The sequence below is a fragment of the Eschscholzia californica genome, unplaced genomic scaffold, assembly GCF_041429995.1.
Source record: "Eschscholzia californica isolate CP2 unplaced genomic scaffold, dmEscCali1.0.p SCAF_6, whole genome shotgun sequence".
In the NCBI taxonomy this organism is placed as follows: domain Eukaryota; kingdom Viridiplantae; phylum Streptophyta; class Magnoliopsida; order Ranunculales; family Papaveraceae; genus Eschscholzia; species Eschscholzia californica.
In genome coordinates this window covers 18,628,691-18,648,310 of record NW_028238483.1, presented here as the reverse complement: position 1 = coordinate 18,648,310, position 19,620 = coordinate 18,628,691, and the positions used below count along the sequence as shown (strand labels likewise).

Genomic DNA, 19,620 nt, shown 5'->3' with positions numbered 1-19,620 from the left:
CTCAAACTAGAATGAATTATCTCCAAAATAATATTTTCTAAATAAATTAAAATCTACGAAATAACCACAAACATTTTGAAACACTAATATGTTTTTATTCTAAATCTATAATCTTTTGAAATTTACGGTGTGAAATTTTAATCCAATTTTAATCCCTGTCCCCTCGGAACTTTTCATATTCCAAAATTCACATCATTACACAAGATAAATACAATCTAAGACAACTCTTATAAAAAAATCCAAGATATTGTTAAAAGCATAATTAGTGTGGACAAATTAGATGACTTACAAGAAATTTCGGGTCCCAAATACGTTCCCCTCTTGGATGTTTGTCCTTTTCATTTAATTAACTATACCATTATTAAATGCAAAAAAAAAAAAATTATTTTTGATTGTTTGTTTATTAACATATCTTTAGCTATGGGTCTTTTTAATGATATTAACTTCCTTTTTTGTTACAACTTTTAATGATATTACTTACTTTGTTTAAATGGATAAAACATGAGCCATATTTGTAAGCCCATCCAAACCCAAATTAGCAATAATTACCCCACAGTACTCTATAGTAGAGGCCACTTGATACTACATATTTTTATATAGCTTAGCATATAGTTTAGGGCATATTTACATCAGCTATCAGTATTCAGTATAGTCATTAATTAAATTGTTTGTGACACTAAGCCTAAATTAGAAGATTTTGCATCAAGTGTTTTTATCATCCCCTGCTTGTTTCGGTTTTTCTAAAAAAAATTTGTTCACAATATTGAACCAACGAAGAATTTATATCACTATTTAAGTTGTTTATGGTACTATGCGTAAATGGACCAAATAAAATATTTGTTGGACGGATAAGTTATTTTTGTATATAAAAATGTTTTACAGAATATTATAATTTTGGGTTAATTTTAAGTTAGTTCTCAATTTGTGACTAATTGAAAAATTAAATTGTATATATGTCTAACACTTCAATTTCGCTTACGAGACCTGATTTTTTTAGTCAATATTCTCTATCTATTTTAGCCATTCCTTGCAAAATATTTCTCTCCTTGTCTTCTATCTTTCCCCAAGTAAAAGTAAATATCGACATACAATCGACCATTCAAGGACGCCCTTCAACTTTAATTTTTTTTATAACTCTTTTTCTTTTTCTCTCTTCTCTGTCACCATCACCGGTACCATCAACTCTCTCTCACACACTTGCTAGGAAACCCCATATTGAGAGTAGAGAAACCCCAATTAGACTTCAGCATAATTAACATAACCTCAGGTTGGAGGTGAAGGCACCACCATCTTGGATTTATGTCGCTCAAAACCCAATACTAGATATTTAGTGGGGTCTGTGAGATCAGGAACTTCAATGTCGGGTTTCTACGAATGGACATCGCAGTTGGGTCACCAGATATCTACTATCAAAAATTCTAATTGGATCTCGGTAATAAAGAAAAACTCAATTCTTTGTTAAGTTGAAGGTCGTCGACAGACAATATGCATTCTGCTAACGACTAATTCCAATAAAAAAAAGATACAAGACATGAAGAGAAATATTTCAAACTAAAAGTAAAAAAAAAAACATATTAATTGTTAAATCTGACCAACATAATCGTAATCTTTTAAACTAAATTAAAACGTTAGGCAGCAAAAGCCTATATTTACAATTAGTCACAAATCTATGTAAGCCTGATATAACTTTTGTTTATGAGGTTGTGGTGCACTTTTGATTGCAATATTTTCAAATACATTCTTTTTTTTTTTTAACTAATTTTCAAATACATTCTCAACGAGGCTTAGGCGAGTCTTAGAGTCCAGAGGTCATAATCTATGAAATTGTTGGCAGTACTGTGGAGAATCAAAAATAGTCAGATAACCCTAGATTTGAAGAGCTATGGGACCCAAAACCTCCACATTTCTAGCACCACTTGCTATAATCAATTTCATCCTGATTATTACTCCCACTACTAATATTACTTCATTAAGGTGCTTCTTGTTTCACCATACTATGTTACATAGACCAAATGGTAAAAGCTGATTGGCTGCAGAATGAAAACATTTTGGGGACAATCAACCACCCTTTCCTGTCTTATTTTTTTTTGAAAGAGAATAAATATTAATGGATAAAAGTACGATTACAATCTATTATATAAAACAGAAGGGAAAACGATGACTGGGACAAACATCCTTATTTAATTATGTATATTGTTTAGGAGTCCCTCCCAAAATTTAAAATATAGTCCTTCGTAGAAATAAAGTTATCTATTTAAAAAACAATAATCGTTTCCTTCTTAGAAATAAAATAACTAATTTAAGAAAAAAAGAAACAAAATAAATTTCAAGGGTTAAAAAAAGAAATTAAAATATCTCTCTCAATAAAATATTAACTAATTTAAGATAAAAGAAACAAAAAAATAATACAAAAAATAATAGCTCATAAAAATCTCTTTCTCTAAATAAAATATAACAATAAATTTCGTAACATTTAGTATATTGTTTAGGAGTCCCTCCCAAAATTTAAAATATAGTCCTTCGTAGAAATAAAGTTACCTATTTAAAAAACAATAATCGTTTCCTTCTTAGAAATAAAATAACTAATTTAAGAAAAAAAGAAACAAAATAAATTTCAAGGGTTAAAATAAGAAATTAAAATCTCTCTCTCAATAAAATATTAACTAATTTAAGATAAAAGAAACAAAAAAATAATACAAAAAATAATAACTCATAAAAATCTCTCTCTCTCACTAAAATATAACAATAAATTTCTTAACATTTGATTGATACAAGTGTCCGTGCCCTAGGGCACGGGATATACCCTAGTATATATTAAAGGGAAATTTGAAATGTATTTCTAGAATTTATTTTTTTGTTTTTTTCTTGTCCATTTTGCTAGCTTGTCAGTTGGATTATTTTGTCCTCTGTTGATATAGGAAAACTTGATGCTACTAAACTGTGGAATGAGGTTTTTCACTTGTTGAATATGAGTTGTTGATCGCCACTGTAGCATTCTTCTAGAATCGTGTAAATGTTGGACAAGACTTTTATTTTTACTTTCTATAACAATATATTTATAGTCGTTTGCAGCCGCCGCCGCCCATTGTAAACTGAGCAAAATAGCTTTTGCTTCAACTTCTTCACTAGTTCTAGCTCTGAGTGTTGACACTTTTACTTCTATGAATCTGGCCTGGTGACCATGAATGATAAAGTTAATACTGATACAAGAACTCTTAATGTCGAAGATGGTAGACAAATGAATATCATTTGTGGTGCATGAGATATTATCTAAATCTTTCTATGACGTAATCCAATCTGAAATTAAAATAATATTAGTAGATTCAACATTGAAATAAAATCAAATATATTTAGCAAAATGACAATGAAGCAGCGCATGCTCAGGGTTTCAATTTCATTACAACTTGGGGAATTTGTCTGATTACCTATGTATTTACCTATATATTGGCGCACTAGAAGGGCTCCCGTGCAACATTTCCATAAAAATAGTGAAATACCAGGAATGATTTTAATATTCCAAATAAATCTCCAATCAACGACATCCAGATAATGAGGATTTTATTCTGAAATTAAATGAAGATACATAGAACCTGTAGTAAATTTACCAGATCGTGTCAGAGTCCATCTAATTGTATCATGCATGTCTTCATTAATGTCAATAGCTCTGGCGAGGTTAAAAGTATTTGGATCAAAAATAGTTTCCAAAAGTTGAACGTTCCGATAGTTATTCTGAATAAGTTGAGAAACCGTAGTAAGATTAGAATTGGTATGATTTTGGATGGGAGGAGAAGAATTTGAGATCAAGTGTTCGTTCCAAATATTAATTTGAGAACTATTATTCACTTCCCAGAGCGACAGAGGTTCAATGATATCAAAGTATCTACGAATTGTTTTCCAAATCCAAGAATGGCTTTGTTTAGCCGGACAAGGATTTGGAGTACGATTGAAATATTTGGCTTTTAAAAGTTGAACCCAAATTGCATTGGTTTCTGTTTTAATGCGCCAGGCTAGTTTACTAAGAAAAACTTGATTATCTAATTGTGGATTGTGGATGCCTAGTCCGCCCAGTTTCTTAGGAAAACAGACATATGACCAAGTTTTGGTGCATATACCTCTACATTTTTTCCACCAAAAGGACTTCTGTGAAGTCACGATTCTCTTACAAATGCCTTTGGGTATGGCGAAACACTGCATCTGGTATTTGGGAACGACCGCTACCACAGAGGTAATACCAATGTTCGACCAACTTGGAACAGAAAATTATTCTGCCAATTAGTAAGTTAGCTTGAATTTGATATATAAGAGAGTGGAATACCTTCTTCTTGTTAGCTCCTACGAAAAATTGGGCACCAAGGTATTTGTCAGATAAAGAGGCCATTTGCACTTTGAGGTTATGAATGATCATACGTTTAAACTTGGGGTGGGAGTTTTTAGAGAAGAATATGTTAGATTTAGTGTAGTTGATCATTTATCCCGAAGAAGAACAAAAGACATTAAGAATGGTTTTAAGATTATGTATGTCCTCAAGGGAATTTAGCCCAAATATAATGCAACCATCTGCAAAAAGAAGATGTTTTATCGTTAGATCTGAGTTAGCAGTAGGAAATCCTACGAAACTAGAATCAGACTGAGTCGAGAGGAGAACTCGACTCAAACCTTTCATCGCTAAAGTGAAGAGAAAAGGAAAGAGTGGATCTCCTTGCCGAATTCCCTTGTTAGGATAGAATGTGGGACCAGGAGGACCATTAATGAGAACAACCATGGACGGCGTGGCTATACAGGTCATAACCATATGAATCCAGTGTTTAGAAGAACCTTAATTCTTCACAATATCAGAATGGAAGGACCATTATATGCGGTCAAAATCCTTAGACATATCGAAGCTTCATGTAGCCTTTCGCTCCATGAAGCTTCGTGAATGAATATGATGATGTTATCTGTGATTTGCCTACCAGGGATATATGCCGCTTGGAAAGGAGATAATGCCGCTAAGCACATTTTTCAGTCTGTTGACCATAATTTTAGTAATGATCTTGTAAGTAGTATTGAGAAGGCTTATAGGTCTGAAATCAGTCGGCGTTTGCGGGGTTGGAGTTTTGGGCAAAAAAAAAAAACAAATATGGGTATGGTTTGTATTGATCGGGAGAACTGTAGTTTGAAAGAATTTGTGAACCATCTCGCCAATATCCGATTGCACCATATCCCAATTAGACTGAAAGAAGAAAGGGGGGTAACCATTTGGTCCCGGGACTGCCGCTGATTTAAGCCATTGGGCGGCAATATCAATTTCCTCTCTGGATGGTGTAGCAGTAAGAGAAGCATTTTGATCATTGGAATTGAAGGGATGATGATAATTTGATATTAATAATGATACCGATAATAATATTAACAAAAAAAAGGTTAAATAATGATAATAACATAATGCCAATATGTATTATCATATAACAATAATAATAATATAGTCATATAACATTATGAAAATATTGTGTTGTTTCGGCACTAGTCAACATATATCCGTTCTTCATATCGGTCGTTCCAGACTGATTTTCAGTCCGTCAAAGTGTCGACCCGTCAAGTTCGTGACACTTTTTCAGCCTTTTAAACTATAAATGATGTTATAAATATAATAATATAAATATGTAATTATATTGTATTATAATAAAATATTATATTAAATATACGATATATATATATAGTTTATTATCTGCACTACATAATTATATCATGTCATCTGAATATGCTAAAAGACGTGTTTAAAATTTGCTACTCCGAAATCTATCGTTATATAATAATATATTTTAATGAAGTAATAAATTTTTATAGTATATAATAATATCATATATTATTTATCTATTTAATTGTATGATATTTCGTTTATGAGTATGATCTAGCCCACTCAAACCTTCCTAATTGGTATTTCCCTCCCCCAGAGCCCATTGATAGCCAAGAAGAGAGGAGGCGACATATCTTTGCAGATTCACTGTTAGTTTCTCCTGGTGATGCTTCGGATGCTAGAAATGATGAGGTTAATGAACAGCCTAGTTTGGTCGATTAATGTCTGTTATCTTGTTCAGTTTATCTTTTGTTAGTCTGTGTTAAGTTTTTCTTAGTGTTGTTTATGTGATTAGCTTGTCTAGTTTTTTGTTAAGTCAGTCCATTTGTTGCTCCTCCTGGTATAAGAAAGGAGCAGTGACAGCTTTTGATGTTTTGATTAGTTTTAGTTCTTTGTATTGGGACTGTGGCTTTCATGGGATTATGCTTATGAGGTGATTATGCTTATTATCCTTTTAGTAGTTATTATTAATCCTTATTAGGTATAGATTCTTATTTGGTGACTAGTTCTCTAGCTGGTTTTGGTTTGCTTTTAGTGGTTTTCTTGCTAGCTTTGGTGATCGGCCAGAGAGGGCAGATTGTGTTTTCTTCTGTCTTTGTCAGCTCCCGGTTTGATTTGGGTTGAAGGAGTGGGTGTCGTTAGATTACCATGGGTATCCATGCCCCTCAAGAAATCAGCCCAACTATCTTAAGTTGGAACGTTCGTGGCATCTCATCGTTTACGACGAAGAAACACTTACTCAACATTATATCCCGTAAACATCCAGACATAATCTTTCTAGCTGAAACAAAGAACAAATCTTTTAATATCATGAAAAATATTCGTATAGGCAAAGAATATGCGAGTCACTTCATAGACCCGGTTAACAAGGTCGGAGGTCTAGCGATGTTCTGGAAACATAACATTCAAGCTAATATTCTTTTCTCGGACAAAAATATGATTCACATGGAAATTCATGATACTCAAAACTATAGTCGCTCTTTTATTACGGGCTTCTATGGTAGCCCATATAATAACAACAAAATGAAACCTTGGAAGTGGCTACTAGATCTCAACCCGGGTTCAGATATGTCGTGGATGGTTATCGGGGATCTTAACATCATTCTGGACCCCCAAGATAAGAGTGGGGGTAATTCTGACTCCAACTCAAACACACTCAAAGTTAACAATATCATCACTAAACTTGAACTATTGGACATGGGCTTTCAGGGTAATCCGTATACGTGGAGTAATAGACAATTCGGTCATAACCTGATTCAAGAACGTTTAGACAGAGCTCTGGCCAACCAGCCTTGGCTGCAGAAGTACAATAACTCTGGCATCACTCATTTGGATGGGATTGGTTCGGATCATCTACCGATTCTGCTTTCTAGTTTCGTGCCCCATCACAAGCAGCCGAAACCCTTTAAGTTTATTCGTACATGGATGTCACATCCGGAGTGTCAGAAATTCATTGCTGACAAATGGGACACAAACATCTAACCACAGATCGATATTCAAGCCAATCTTACAAACTTAAGTAAACATCTCACCAAGTGGAATAAGAATGTTTTCGGCAATATTGAAAACAACATTAATAAGATAGTGGCAAATATGCAGGAGTGTAAATGCAACAAAGAATATATTAGCCTTAGTACGAGGCTAGAGGAGCTTTACAAACTGCAAGAGAGTATGTGGAAGGAAAAATCGCGTAATAATTTCATTACGATGGGAGACAAAAACACTAAATATTTCCATTCACAAGCAATTCAAAGAAATCGAAACAATCGTATCCTGGCCATTAAGGACAATATGGGTAATTGGCAGGAAAACATTAATGACATCCAGACCATCTTCTCTTCTCACATTTTGAACATTAGTTCCACTAACAATACCAGTATGAATAATCATATTATTGACCTTTTCCAGCCTTCCATCTCAGATATTCAGAATCATGAGCTAACGAGAACCCCAGATAGGACGGAGATTGATGGAGCCACTTATTGGTTAAAGAAAGAGGCAGCCCCAGGTCCCGACGGCTTCCCCCTTTCTTTTTCATTCTAACTGGGACACTATCAACCATGATATCTACACGATGGTTACCAATTTCTTTTGTACAACACATCTTCCCTCGGACACTAATCACACGAATATTTGTCTCATCCCCAGAACTACTTCACTTTAAACGGCGGCAGACTATCGCCCTATTAGCCTTCTAGACACTACATACAAAATTATCACAAAAATCCTAGTTGATAGATTCAAAAGAACGCTAACCAACATAATATCCCTTTTTCAATCTGCTTATGTACCAGGTAGACAGATCTCAGACAACATCATCATGGCGCAGGAGATTATCCACTCATTCAAAAAGTTGAAAGGAAACAAAGGATATTTCGGCCTCAAATTAGATATGTCTAAAGCGTTCGATAGAATCGAATGGAATTTTCTTGAAGATCTCATGAGGAAATTGGGTTATGCAGATCATTGGATCAACATGATCAACGCTTGCATATCGACCTCTTCCGTGGCGGTTCTCATTAATGGTAGGCCAGGTCAAAAGTTCTACCCCACCAGGGGTATTAGACAAGGTGATCCCCTCTCTCCATTCCTCCTCACTATTGCGATGGAAGGTCTCAGCAGGCTCATCTCCTCTAAAGTAGGCACAACTTCTTTTCGAGGCTACCCGACCAGCAATCCTGAGCTGGAAATTTCTCATCTTTTATTTGTAGATGACTGCATCATTTTTGGAAGAAACTCTTTGGATAACATTTACAATCTTAAGAACCTCCTCCGAATCTTTTGTGAATCGTCTGGGCAAATGATTAATTATAGTAAATCTAATATTTTCTTCTCCAAGAATTCTCACCCTAAGTTCAAAAGGATGATTACTAGATCTCTCAAAGTCAAATATGTCTCCGCTTCGGAGAAATACTTGGGTGCACAGTTATTCATAGGGGCGACCAAAACGAAAGTCTTCAACGAACTGATAGAGCAGATCAACAAAAAACTTAACAAATGGAATCACTCATTCCTTTCTCAGGCAGGCCGTACGGTGGTGATATCTTCTGTGGCGGCGGCCGTACCTCGATACCAGATGCAATGCTTTGCACTCCCTAAAAGTGTAAGTAAACGCATAATGACTGTCCAAAAGTCATTTTGGTGGGGTAAGTCTAAAGGTATTTGTACTAAGGCTGGACCTCTATCTGTCTTCCTAAAAAAGAAGGAGGTCTAGGTATACACCTACCGGAATTAGACAATAAAGCTTTTCTCAGTAAACTCGTTTTGAGATTACGTACTGAGCCTAAAGCTGCGTGGGTCCAACCGTTAAAAGCCAAATATTATCCCAATACAGATACTCCTGGTCGTGTTAAATCTAACCATTCCTGGATTTGGAAAAATATTAACAAATTTAATGATCAAGTGCATGATCTTGCATGCTGGGAAACACACTCGGGAACATATATCAATATTTGGAAGGACAAATGGATACCAAATCTTAATACTCCACCTTCTAACAATAACAACTCAAACCTCATCAAGGTTTCCCAACTCATTACAAATGATAATTGGAATGAGAACATTTTAATGGAAACGTTTGATACGATTACTAGAAACCTGATTAAGTAATGGGAATGATAAAATCAGATGGCAATTAACTAACTCAGGAAAATTCACAGTCAAGTCTATGTATTATCATCTGAGAAATAGTATTATCACTAGCCCTACCACCAACTATAATTGGAGTTTCATATGGTTGATTCCCACCATTCCACGAATCCAACTCTTCATCTGGAAAATTTGCACTAAAGCATTACCCGTTAAAAGTCGGATGGTTAAATACATAGGTAATGATCTTATGTGTACAAAATGTTCAGTTTTGGAAACAATGGAGCATGCACTACTACATTGCCCGATGGCAAAGAACATCTGGTTCTACTTTAATGTTATTTCAGAAAACATCAGATCGATAATAGAATGGATCTTCTCTTGACAAGATTCGTCATAGATAAACACTACATCTAATGGCACTCACTTTGCAACGATTATATGGAATATATGGAAAATGAGATGTGATAATTGCTTCCAAAATACCATTACAGAGATTAAGACAGTTATAACAAATATCAAAAGTTTCCGGGAAAAATCTGCGGAAAAGAACAAGATGAACAATCCCAAAGCTACTAAATGGCAACCTCCTATAGACCCCTACATCAAGATTAATGTTGACGCTTCATTCATCTCAGTTATAGAAAATATTGGAGTCGGTCTAATAGCTCGTAATGCGGAATCCAAATTTATTGGAGCGTACGTGTCCTCGGAAAGAGCGAGGAACAGTGAAGAAGGTGAAGCTGTAGGCATATTACAGGGTCTCATCTGGGCTGAAAAGAATAATTATAGAAGTATAATTATTGAAAGTGATAATATCAACCTTATCAAACATCTCAAAGATCAGAGGAATACCATTCATTGGTACTCTAAAATTCATATTAAGAAGAACAGAGAAGCAAAAAGTAGATTGGATTGTGTTCACTTCAGCTACACAAATAGACGGCTGAACGATCAAGCAAACAAGCTTGATAAATGGGCGAGGAAGAAGAAGAGTTCGAAGTCTTGGAAAGTTGTTCCTTCTTTTTTAATTAATAAGTATTGTAATAGTGTACTTATTTAAGTTTTTATGAATGAATTTCTTAACAAAAAAAAAAATGATCTCAACTGAAATGAAATCTATGAGACTTCAGAGTCCATAGATATCCATTATTGGTGCGTTTGGTTGTAGCATCCCTATAAAAAATGGGACTTTATATGATTCATGATTCTTTGGTTATCAAAAATCCAAGGACTCTTGAATTTTAAAGATTCATAAGTTCAAAACATGTATTTTACCAAAATTTCACTCTACCCCGTAAGATTTGTTAGGATTTTGGATTATTAAGTCTAAATTTCAAACTTAAAATCAACCAAAGAAAATAATTCTTTAAAAAGTTTTTTTTCCGAAAATTTTTTTTTTTCGAAAAAATCAATTTTCTCGAAAAACGTTTTTTTCTGGAAATTTATTTTTTCAAAAACCTTTTTTTTCCCAAAAATCGTTTTTGCAAGAATTAATTTTTTTTTTTGCAAAAATAATTTTTTTTTCAAAATCTGCTTTCGTGAAAAAATGGTTTTCGTGAAAAACGGTCTTTGTGAAAAAAAAAACGATTCTCGTGAAAAAAAAATAGTTTCAGAAAAAGAAACAATTTTCAGAGGAAAAAACATTTTCGTGAAAAAATTGGTTTGCGTGAAAAAGTTACAGAAAAAGAAACAGTTTTCTGAAAAAAAATGAATTTCAAAAAAGAAAACTGGCATTTTTTCAAAAAAAAAAAACTTTATTAAAATAGTATTAATTTTAAAAATACGTTTATACGTTTAAAAAGAATTCAAGTAATTATCAATCTTAGGATTCATACTAGTTACGACACAAAAAAAAATTTACTTGAACTTACGAATCTTTAAAATCACGAGTCTGAACGACTCATGAATCCATATAATCATGATTCCTTCGCCTAAACAGACCATAAATTTTTTTTTAATGTCAATGAAAACATTTTTCAACAACAACACAGCTCAACCACTGTCGGTAAAAAAAAACGACTGTCGGTCAAAATCTGTAAAAATCTAAATAATGTGTTTTTTTATTTGAAATTACGAATTTTCTAACATCAACATAAGTTCAAGTCCGTGAAAATCTTCACACCACTGCCACACATAAAAATGGGTTCGATTATGACATTATACACAAAAACACTATATAGGTCCACCAACACCGCAATGTGACAGTACATAATTGAACCCACCAACAAGAATCAAATCCGGCGCCGGAAACGGTTTAAGCGCCACAAACACATGAGAATTGAGAAATATATCCAAAATCTAACCATGGGAAAAAAAAAATCATATATCCACAGTGATGCCGTAATGATTATTAAAAAGAGTGGGCCCAATAATGAACGTGCAAGATTCACTGTTCATTAGCACGCGCATCATATAATATCACGTGATCATGACCTTATTATTATTATATCCATATGATTGATATTTGATAACAAGATCCTTCTCTCAGATTTTTCGGAATCTTAAATTTGTCTCAATGGTCCCACCCACACCGTCTCGCGTCATCTCTCTCTCTTTCCCCTTTTTCATGGAGTTAGGTTCGTTTTTCCCATCTAAAAATGACCAACTCACCAAAATAGTCTCCTCAAGACTGACCACCTTCTTAAATGGCCCCTAAAATACTGTGGTTTTTGTCAGATTTTCTTACCTTACGTAATTTCAATTCCAATTTAACTTTTTTTATGTTTTGTCCGATTTTACAAATGGAAGAGAGATTAGAGAGACACACATTAAAAAGATGGAGAAAAAAGAGAGAGATGATCGGATTATCTCCAGAACGACGAAATTCTTGCCAGAACGACCAAATTCATCCCAAAATCATATCTTCATTCACATCTTCTTCTTTGCATCTACCACCATATCTTATTCATGCCCACTAACCTCTTCTTCATTTCGCTTCCTTATATACCTTTTACCGAAATCTCGTGTTCTTTATGAACAACCGTCATATTTTCACCTTCTCGAGGTCCTCATCCTTCCGATCTTAATATCCCTGCTAATCCTAAACCTAGCCCTAATATTTTTCATCTGTAATGAAAGCCCATAAGGCAATAGCAAGAGTTCGGTCCTGAGAGTTTCTAACAATCATGAGATACTTAAGGCTGAGAAAACAAATGTATCTGAAAATCTCTACTCGACATATCCACAATGATCAACAACTATGAAAAGATGCACTGAACGGAACCTTAGTCCTAAATAGTCACTCGTCGGATCCAGTTGGTTCGATTCTATGATATTTATTAAGTCTTGTTTGGTAAAACCCCTAAAGCAGATGCACAGATTTAAAGGTTTCATCTAGTTTGGAAAAGAAAATCCCAAAACTAGACAAACTAATTATGAGTTTTTTTTTCTCCCACCCCGTTTTTATAAATGGAAAAGAAGAGAGAGATGGTGGTGGAGACGAAGATGGTGATGGAAATGAAAATGGAGTAGTAATGGTGGATTAAGAGAGGTCGCTCAGGTGAGAAACTGGATGCTTCAGTGAGAATACGACCGCTCAGGCGAAAAAAAAATCCATTCATCCATCAGTTTTTCCTTCCCTGGTATTTCTCTTTGGCCGCGGCTTTGGGGAATAAAGAAAATTCTCCGGGGAATAAATTCTCGAGGGAATCCAGATTTTTTTGAAAATTCTGTGGGGAATAAATTTTTATGGGGAATACAGAATACATTATTTTGAAAGTTCTCCTCCATCTCATCTGTTCTCTCTGCCACTTCATCTTCTCGACACCTCATCATCTTCTCCGGCGACCTTCAAACATAAATTTTTTTTTTCTTTTTATTTTCTCTCTCCTCTCTCTTTCTAAATTTTTTTTCTTTCCTCTCTCTCTCTCTAATTTTTTTTTCTTTTCTCTCTCTCTCTAGAACAGATCTAGAGAGAGAGAAGGTCAGTGGAAGATATTTAATGTTTTGAACATTCTTTTTCAGAGTAAGCCATGGCTTTAGTGGTTCCTCTGTAATTATTGGCTCAGCTTTTCGAACCAGTTCTTGCTTATGAGTCGGAACAGTGCATTTATTATTCGAACTACCATCAGAATCTTCATCCCCACGGCCAAGAATTTCAGTATTTTTCTTAAGAATAATTTCACGAATTGAGGAATCAGGACTATCAATTTCCCTAGATCTAACCAAACTACAACAATTGAATAAACCAAGAAACGAATTGAAACTACACACGTCTTTAACGGATGATGTATGAACAACAAAAAAGCCTTCGGGTTTGAGTGTTCTTCCAATTTCAGAAGCGAAATCAATCGGCCGAATTGACCGATCGAGTCCTCCATCACCAGAGAAAATAAAATCAAAAGTATTATCAGAGAAAGGTTGTCGGAAAACCTGACCGGATTTCACTAACGGAAGAGATGATTTCTTTGAAATCCCAATTGAATCTGAAACACCGATCTCTTTCAAAGCGAAAACATCTTGTCCAGTTGGAGTTTCAACACATAAAGCCTTTGAATCAGGTGATAGAAAACCTTAAGAAATTAGATCTTGAAACACAGAAGAATAGAAATCGACATTCTTTCTCCATTCTTTACTGGTCCATAGATCACGAAGAGCTGAACTTGAAGAAGATCCGATTCCGGCAACGAAAACAACTGAAGCACCGATTTGTACACCAGCACCGGCCAAATTGATATTTTCAGGAACGGAGAAGAAACAGAAATCACTAGTGGTACAAGATCCTCCAGTAATTGTTTCGACATAGAAGAACCGAAGGAAAATGATGAAAACTCCAAATAAAAGCATAGGAACCAGAACGCTTCTTAACGAACTCGATTTCCCTGTTGAATGATCCCTCATCTCACTGAAAACTATGAGAAATTCTTTCTCTTCTCTCAGTAGAAGTAGAAACCCTAAGAAGATTGAAAAAAGGGATGAAGTAGAAATATAAACCCTAGCGAGAACAGAAACGAGCAGAGGTGTGATTAGCGCCAACTAGTGTTCTTGGTGAGTGAAAAGAGGAGATGAAAATGGATATCATAATTTCTTTCTATTTTATGTTTTAGGATGAAAATTTGTTGCCAGTTTAGTTTTTTTAGACCTTCATCCTCGTCACCATAGGTAATGGTTTTTGGTAGCAGAGGGAAAGAGAAAGACAGTTATAGAGAAAGAGAAACAAAAAAAAAAATTAGAGAGAGAGAGAGAGGAGAGAGAAAATAAATAAATTAAAAAAATTATGTTTGAAGGTCGCCGGCCGGAAAATTGGCCGGCCGGCGACTTTCGCCGGAGAAGATGATGAGGTGTCGAGAAGATGAAGTGGTTGAGAGAGGTGATGAGATGGAGGAGTCTTTTTTATAGCATCTTCTAAAATTAGAAGCCCCTTAGCAATAAAAAGAAACATAAAAAGTCAATCTATTTGACTAGTTTTAAGAAAAGTCTTTATTCCCCGGAGAATTTTCTTTATTCCCCAAAGCCGCGGCCTTCTCTTTATGTTTACAAGATCTTAGAAAGCCCGAAATTGAAATTAAATTACAAGGCTGACATATTGACGATTTATAGGCCTATTTTGGAAGTTGTCTTATCTTGAGGGGCACATTTTGGCGAATTGGTCATCTTTAGGGTGCCCAAATAAAACTTAAAAAAAAATTAACATTTATTATTAGCCATCAGCGAAGACATTTTTTTTACATGACACAAAATATTTGATATTGTGTTTGACAAAAATTTGAGGGGAACATTTATTTTAAAAGTTCCACATTTTTCTTTTTACGAAAGCATCCTTATATCTTCGCCATCTTCTTCACTTCACCACCACGAACAACAATAATTCTTTTTTTTTTCTTGTTTATCTGTCTCCTGCTTTCTCTCCTAATACTTTAGAAAAAAAATCGTCATGAAAGTTTTGTGAGAAACCCTCGATAAGGGTCTGAAACCTTTCTCAAGTGTTTCACCTTAAATCTTAAATAAATATAAAACAAAAGGGCAAAAGAAAATGAGATAGAGTAGTTGATGGTGGTGTTTGACATCAGTGGTTGTCGTGATGATGGTGAACAAGATGAACATGAAAGAGAAAAGAGGGGCCAAAACACAATTTTTTAGAATAGAGCGCCCTGAACTAAACCCTAACTAGACTGACAAGTTTTTCGCCGAAGTCTTTTGTCCCCCAACCATTTCGAATGTCCATAAAATCTTATTATTTAGAGACTGGTTTTAGTTATCTGAATCTCCTCCTTTATCCGTCTTGGAATATCTCCGTTAGTGGAGGTTCTTAAAAATAATACATAAGGTTAATTGCTAACTGTCCCCTTCTTTAAAGAGAGTGAGTTTTCCTTAACGAATGGTCAACCTTTCCCTGATGATTCTCTTTGTAGATGCGAAGAGAACAATCTTTTGATGAGGAAGAACTTTCCTCTGCAAGAAGGGTAAAACTAAGAAGAGAAAAAGAAGTTAGAAGAGAAAAAAGAATGAAGAAATAAATGAAAATACAGAAGTTGTTGATATGAAGAAAAAAGTAAACTTGCATTTTCATAATTAAGTTTTAAGGACTAAAACGACCAACCTAACACGTTTGGATGGCCATTTCAAAATTAATTTCTTAAATTGTCCTAGGGTGACGTCAATAGATATCAGCTAAGATCTTTTGCTTCAATTAGTGAATATCATTTGTTCTTAATCTTCTTTTCCTCCCTATATCTTTTCCATTGGATTTGAGATGAGTTCAGACTAAATTCTATTTGGTGGAGCGTGGGATCCACATTTGGTTTTCACTGTAAAATGCACTCTAGTAGTAAAAGAATGATTTTTTTTTTTTTTGTTGAAGAAAAGAATGATTCTTTGTTATATTTTCTTTATAACATAACAAAAAAAATGACCACACCCATAATCCAAAAACTTTGTGCATCACTCAATTATTTTCGAAATAAGTAAAGAAAAAAAAGAACACTCACAGATGTTCAAAGAGAACAAATAAATGGGAGAACGCTGAAGATATTATTTACCAACCAAATCTTTAAGTACTACACAGGGCGTGTCCTGAGAATTTGAAAACTCAGTGTCAACCTTTTAGAAGTATTGCAATTGTGTGACAAACAGCCCATCATAATATTGCTAGTGAAAGGAAAAATAATACGATTATGAAAATCGTAAGATGTGTGGTTAATAGCAAACATTGGTAAGAAGATTTATGTTGACCCAGTTTCTCGTGCAACTTATTTGATTGACAAGTTTGCTACAAAAACTTAAACTGCACGCCTCATGAAGCATAGTATAATGTGATGACGGAAGTGAGTCATTTGAGAACTTTTGGTTGTTTGTTTATGCACGCAACTCAAATGAACTAAGAAAAAAGTTGGATGATAAATTGGTAATATAATTGTAGGCTATAGTGAGAGGAGCAAAGCCTAGAGGAGCAAAGTCTATAAATGGTACAATCCTGAAATAAACAAAATACTGACCAACCAAGATGTTTGATTTGAAGAAAGTGGTTCCTTTATGACCAAAAGTTAAAGTTATAATTGGTTTACCATTGAAGATGAAATTGAAAAAGTATGCAATTCCTCCGTCTTCTAGCAATCATTAAACACGATTCACCTCAAAATACACTAACAAGGAAGACAAAGAACTTAAGGAGAATTTATTACTCAAGTAATATTGTTATATTTTTTGCTCTCTTTGCAAATAAAGGTCCAATTTCTTATAATGATGCATACAAAAAAGAAAGTGGAAAAAATCATGGATGAAGAAATAAAATTGATAAAAGAAATGAAATAAAGGAGCTTACTAATTTACTTCAAAACAAGAATTCGATTAGTGTGAAATGATTCTACAACGAAAAGACTAATTCGCAAAATGTACGAAACTAGACTTGCAGGCTATAAGCATAAAAGAGACGAAGATTATACTGAAGTTTTTTCTCATGTTTCTAGACTTGTCCGTCTAATTATATCTCTTGTGGCTAAGAATAACTAGACTAGCTTCCAAATTAATTGATGTAAAATCTTCATCTTTAAATGGTGCCCTTAATGAAGATTTTCACTTTGAACAACCTTTTGATTTTGGAACGCAAAGAATAGAAAGAGTACAAGTTCAAGAGCTTGATATATTTGTATTAATTAATCTTATGTTGAAATAAATTGGTTTCGGGAAATGATATAGTTACTTAGAATTTGTTACTTAGAGGATGACATGTTTCCTCATTTGGAAATAAAACATAGTCTGCATGGTAGTCAAACTTTGAAAAAACTTTGTCTTATGTGAATTCCATATCATTATGTCATCCCCTAACTAATTCTCTAAGTAACTCTAGCATCTCCCGTTATATTCAAAAATGTCCATACGAGCACACTCTCTAAATCAATGAGAGGTCTTACCGTTTCATCGTTATATTGATGATCCAATTTTTACTAGAAATAACTTGAGGATGTTAGTTGATCTTAAATTGTCTATGACAAATGAGTTTGAGATGACTGGTTTGGAAAAAGTACGTCACTTTCTTGGTATAAAAGTTCATCAATCTTAAAAAAAAAAATCGTTTTGCAAGAAATGTATGCAAAAAAAAATTAAAAAAATTTCAGGATGTTGTAAATCTAATTTCAAGTCCGTGCAGTAAAGATTTGAAGTTAAGCAAAGATTGTAAATGAAATATCGTAAAATCCACCATTTTACAAATTGGTTAGAAATTTCATGTACTTGACAGATACAGACCAAAATTCATGTTTACAATAAGTCTTTTATGTATGTTTACTAAGAAACTATATTTTACTCATTTTGATGCAAAGAACATAATTTTACTATATACGAATGGTAAAACTGACTAAAAAATTCGTGTAAAGCAAACATTCCAGTTAATCTTGTTTTGGTAGCGGATAAATTTTTTTTTTGTTGAAACCAGTTAATCTTGTTAGCTATGTAGGCAGTGATTTGACAAGAAATTTGAATGATAACAAAAGACTAGCGGGTTATATTTATATATTTCTAACTTTGGTAGCGGATAAATTTCATGGTGTTCCAAGAAACTACATGGTGTTTCTCTTATACAATTAAATCTAAACTTATAGTTGTTGCCTTGACAAGATGTCAAATTGTTTGTTTGTAAAGTTTATTGGAAGGTCTAACACATAAACAAGTTAGCCCAACAATATTATTTTCTGATAATACCTTAATTATTGTTGTCAGTAAGGATCCAATACTATATGAAAGAACGAAAAATATCCGTATCTGATATTATTTTTCACTGGAGCTTGTAAATTATAAAATTTTATTCAGGTCAAGTATTGTATAAGAAATGATTTAACAGTTATATGTCCATCCAAAACAAATTTCAAAATGAGGAGGTGAAGACTCGGATCCGGGTTAGTTGCATGGACACCAATTGCCCTTCGCAGTAGAGCTATTACTCACTAAATGATTAAGTGGGTACCTTATTATATATAACGTTAACTGTACCCCTTTTATTAGAAATGGGCCCTTTTGAAGTGGGGACCCAGAGCAGACGCCCTGCCCACCCCCCTCAAACACGGCTCTGACGAGACCAATCGTATATTTGTATACTTGTGTTTTTTTTCTTCTTTGCAAGTATGTACACTCTTCTTGACTATGAGTGTCATTTCCGAGTTTTTTCAACAAAAAAAATTATGAGTGTCATAACCTATGATTTATCAAGTTTATTTCATACAATGATGATATGGGGACTCCCTGGCATACTCCCAGGTGTACCCCCCTCACAATGACGAGGCCACTTTGGTCTTTTCACAATTTTGTTAAAGTTAAAAGACCAAAATGGCCTTCGTCTGTGAGGAAGAGTACACTTGGGAGTATACTTTAGGGAGTCCCCCATTCATTTTTCTATTTCATATTGTGCAAGGTGGTGTGTCATATCAATCCTAAAAATCTGCCTAAACTCAAATCCTAATACAGCTAACTCTATCTTTATCATAAGATAAGTATCAATTATAAACCAAGATTTTGAAACCTACAAATATTTTGAGCCATAGAAAATTCACAGTCGATTGTCAATGTGGGACCAAAATCCTCTCTTAAGATTAGATATCCCCAAATTGAGTCAACACATAAGGGATCGACACATAAGTTTGTAATACCAAAACACACTTTTAAACATGACAATGAAACATGACATGCTAGATTTGACATTTACCAGTTGTCATTTGTCAATGAAAAAAGTTTTATAAAAGATCAGCAATTTTTTTTTCAAAATTTCT

At 34.0% G+C, this 19,620-nt stretch overlaps 1 pseudogene; it reads right to left on the bottom strand.

Moving 5' to 3' along the window:
• Nucleotides 1–12,415: 12,415 nt before the first annotated feature.
• Nucleotides 12,416–14,454, bottom strand: LOC147532180 (uncharacterized; annotated as a pseudogene).
• Between the last annotated feature and the right edge of the window lie 5,166 nt (nucleotides 14,455–19,620).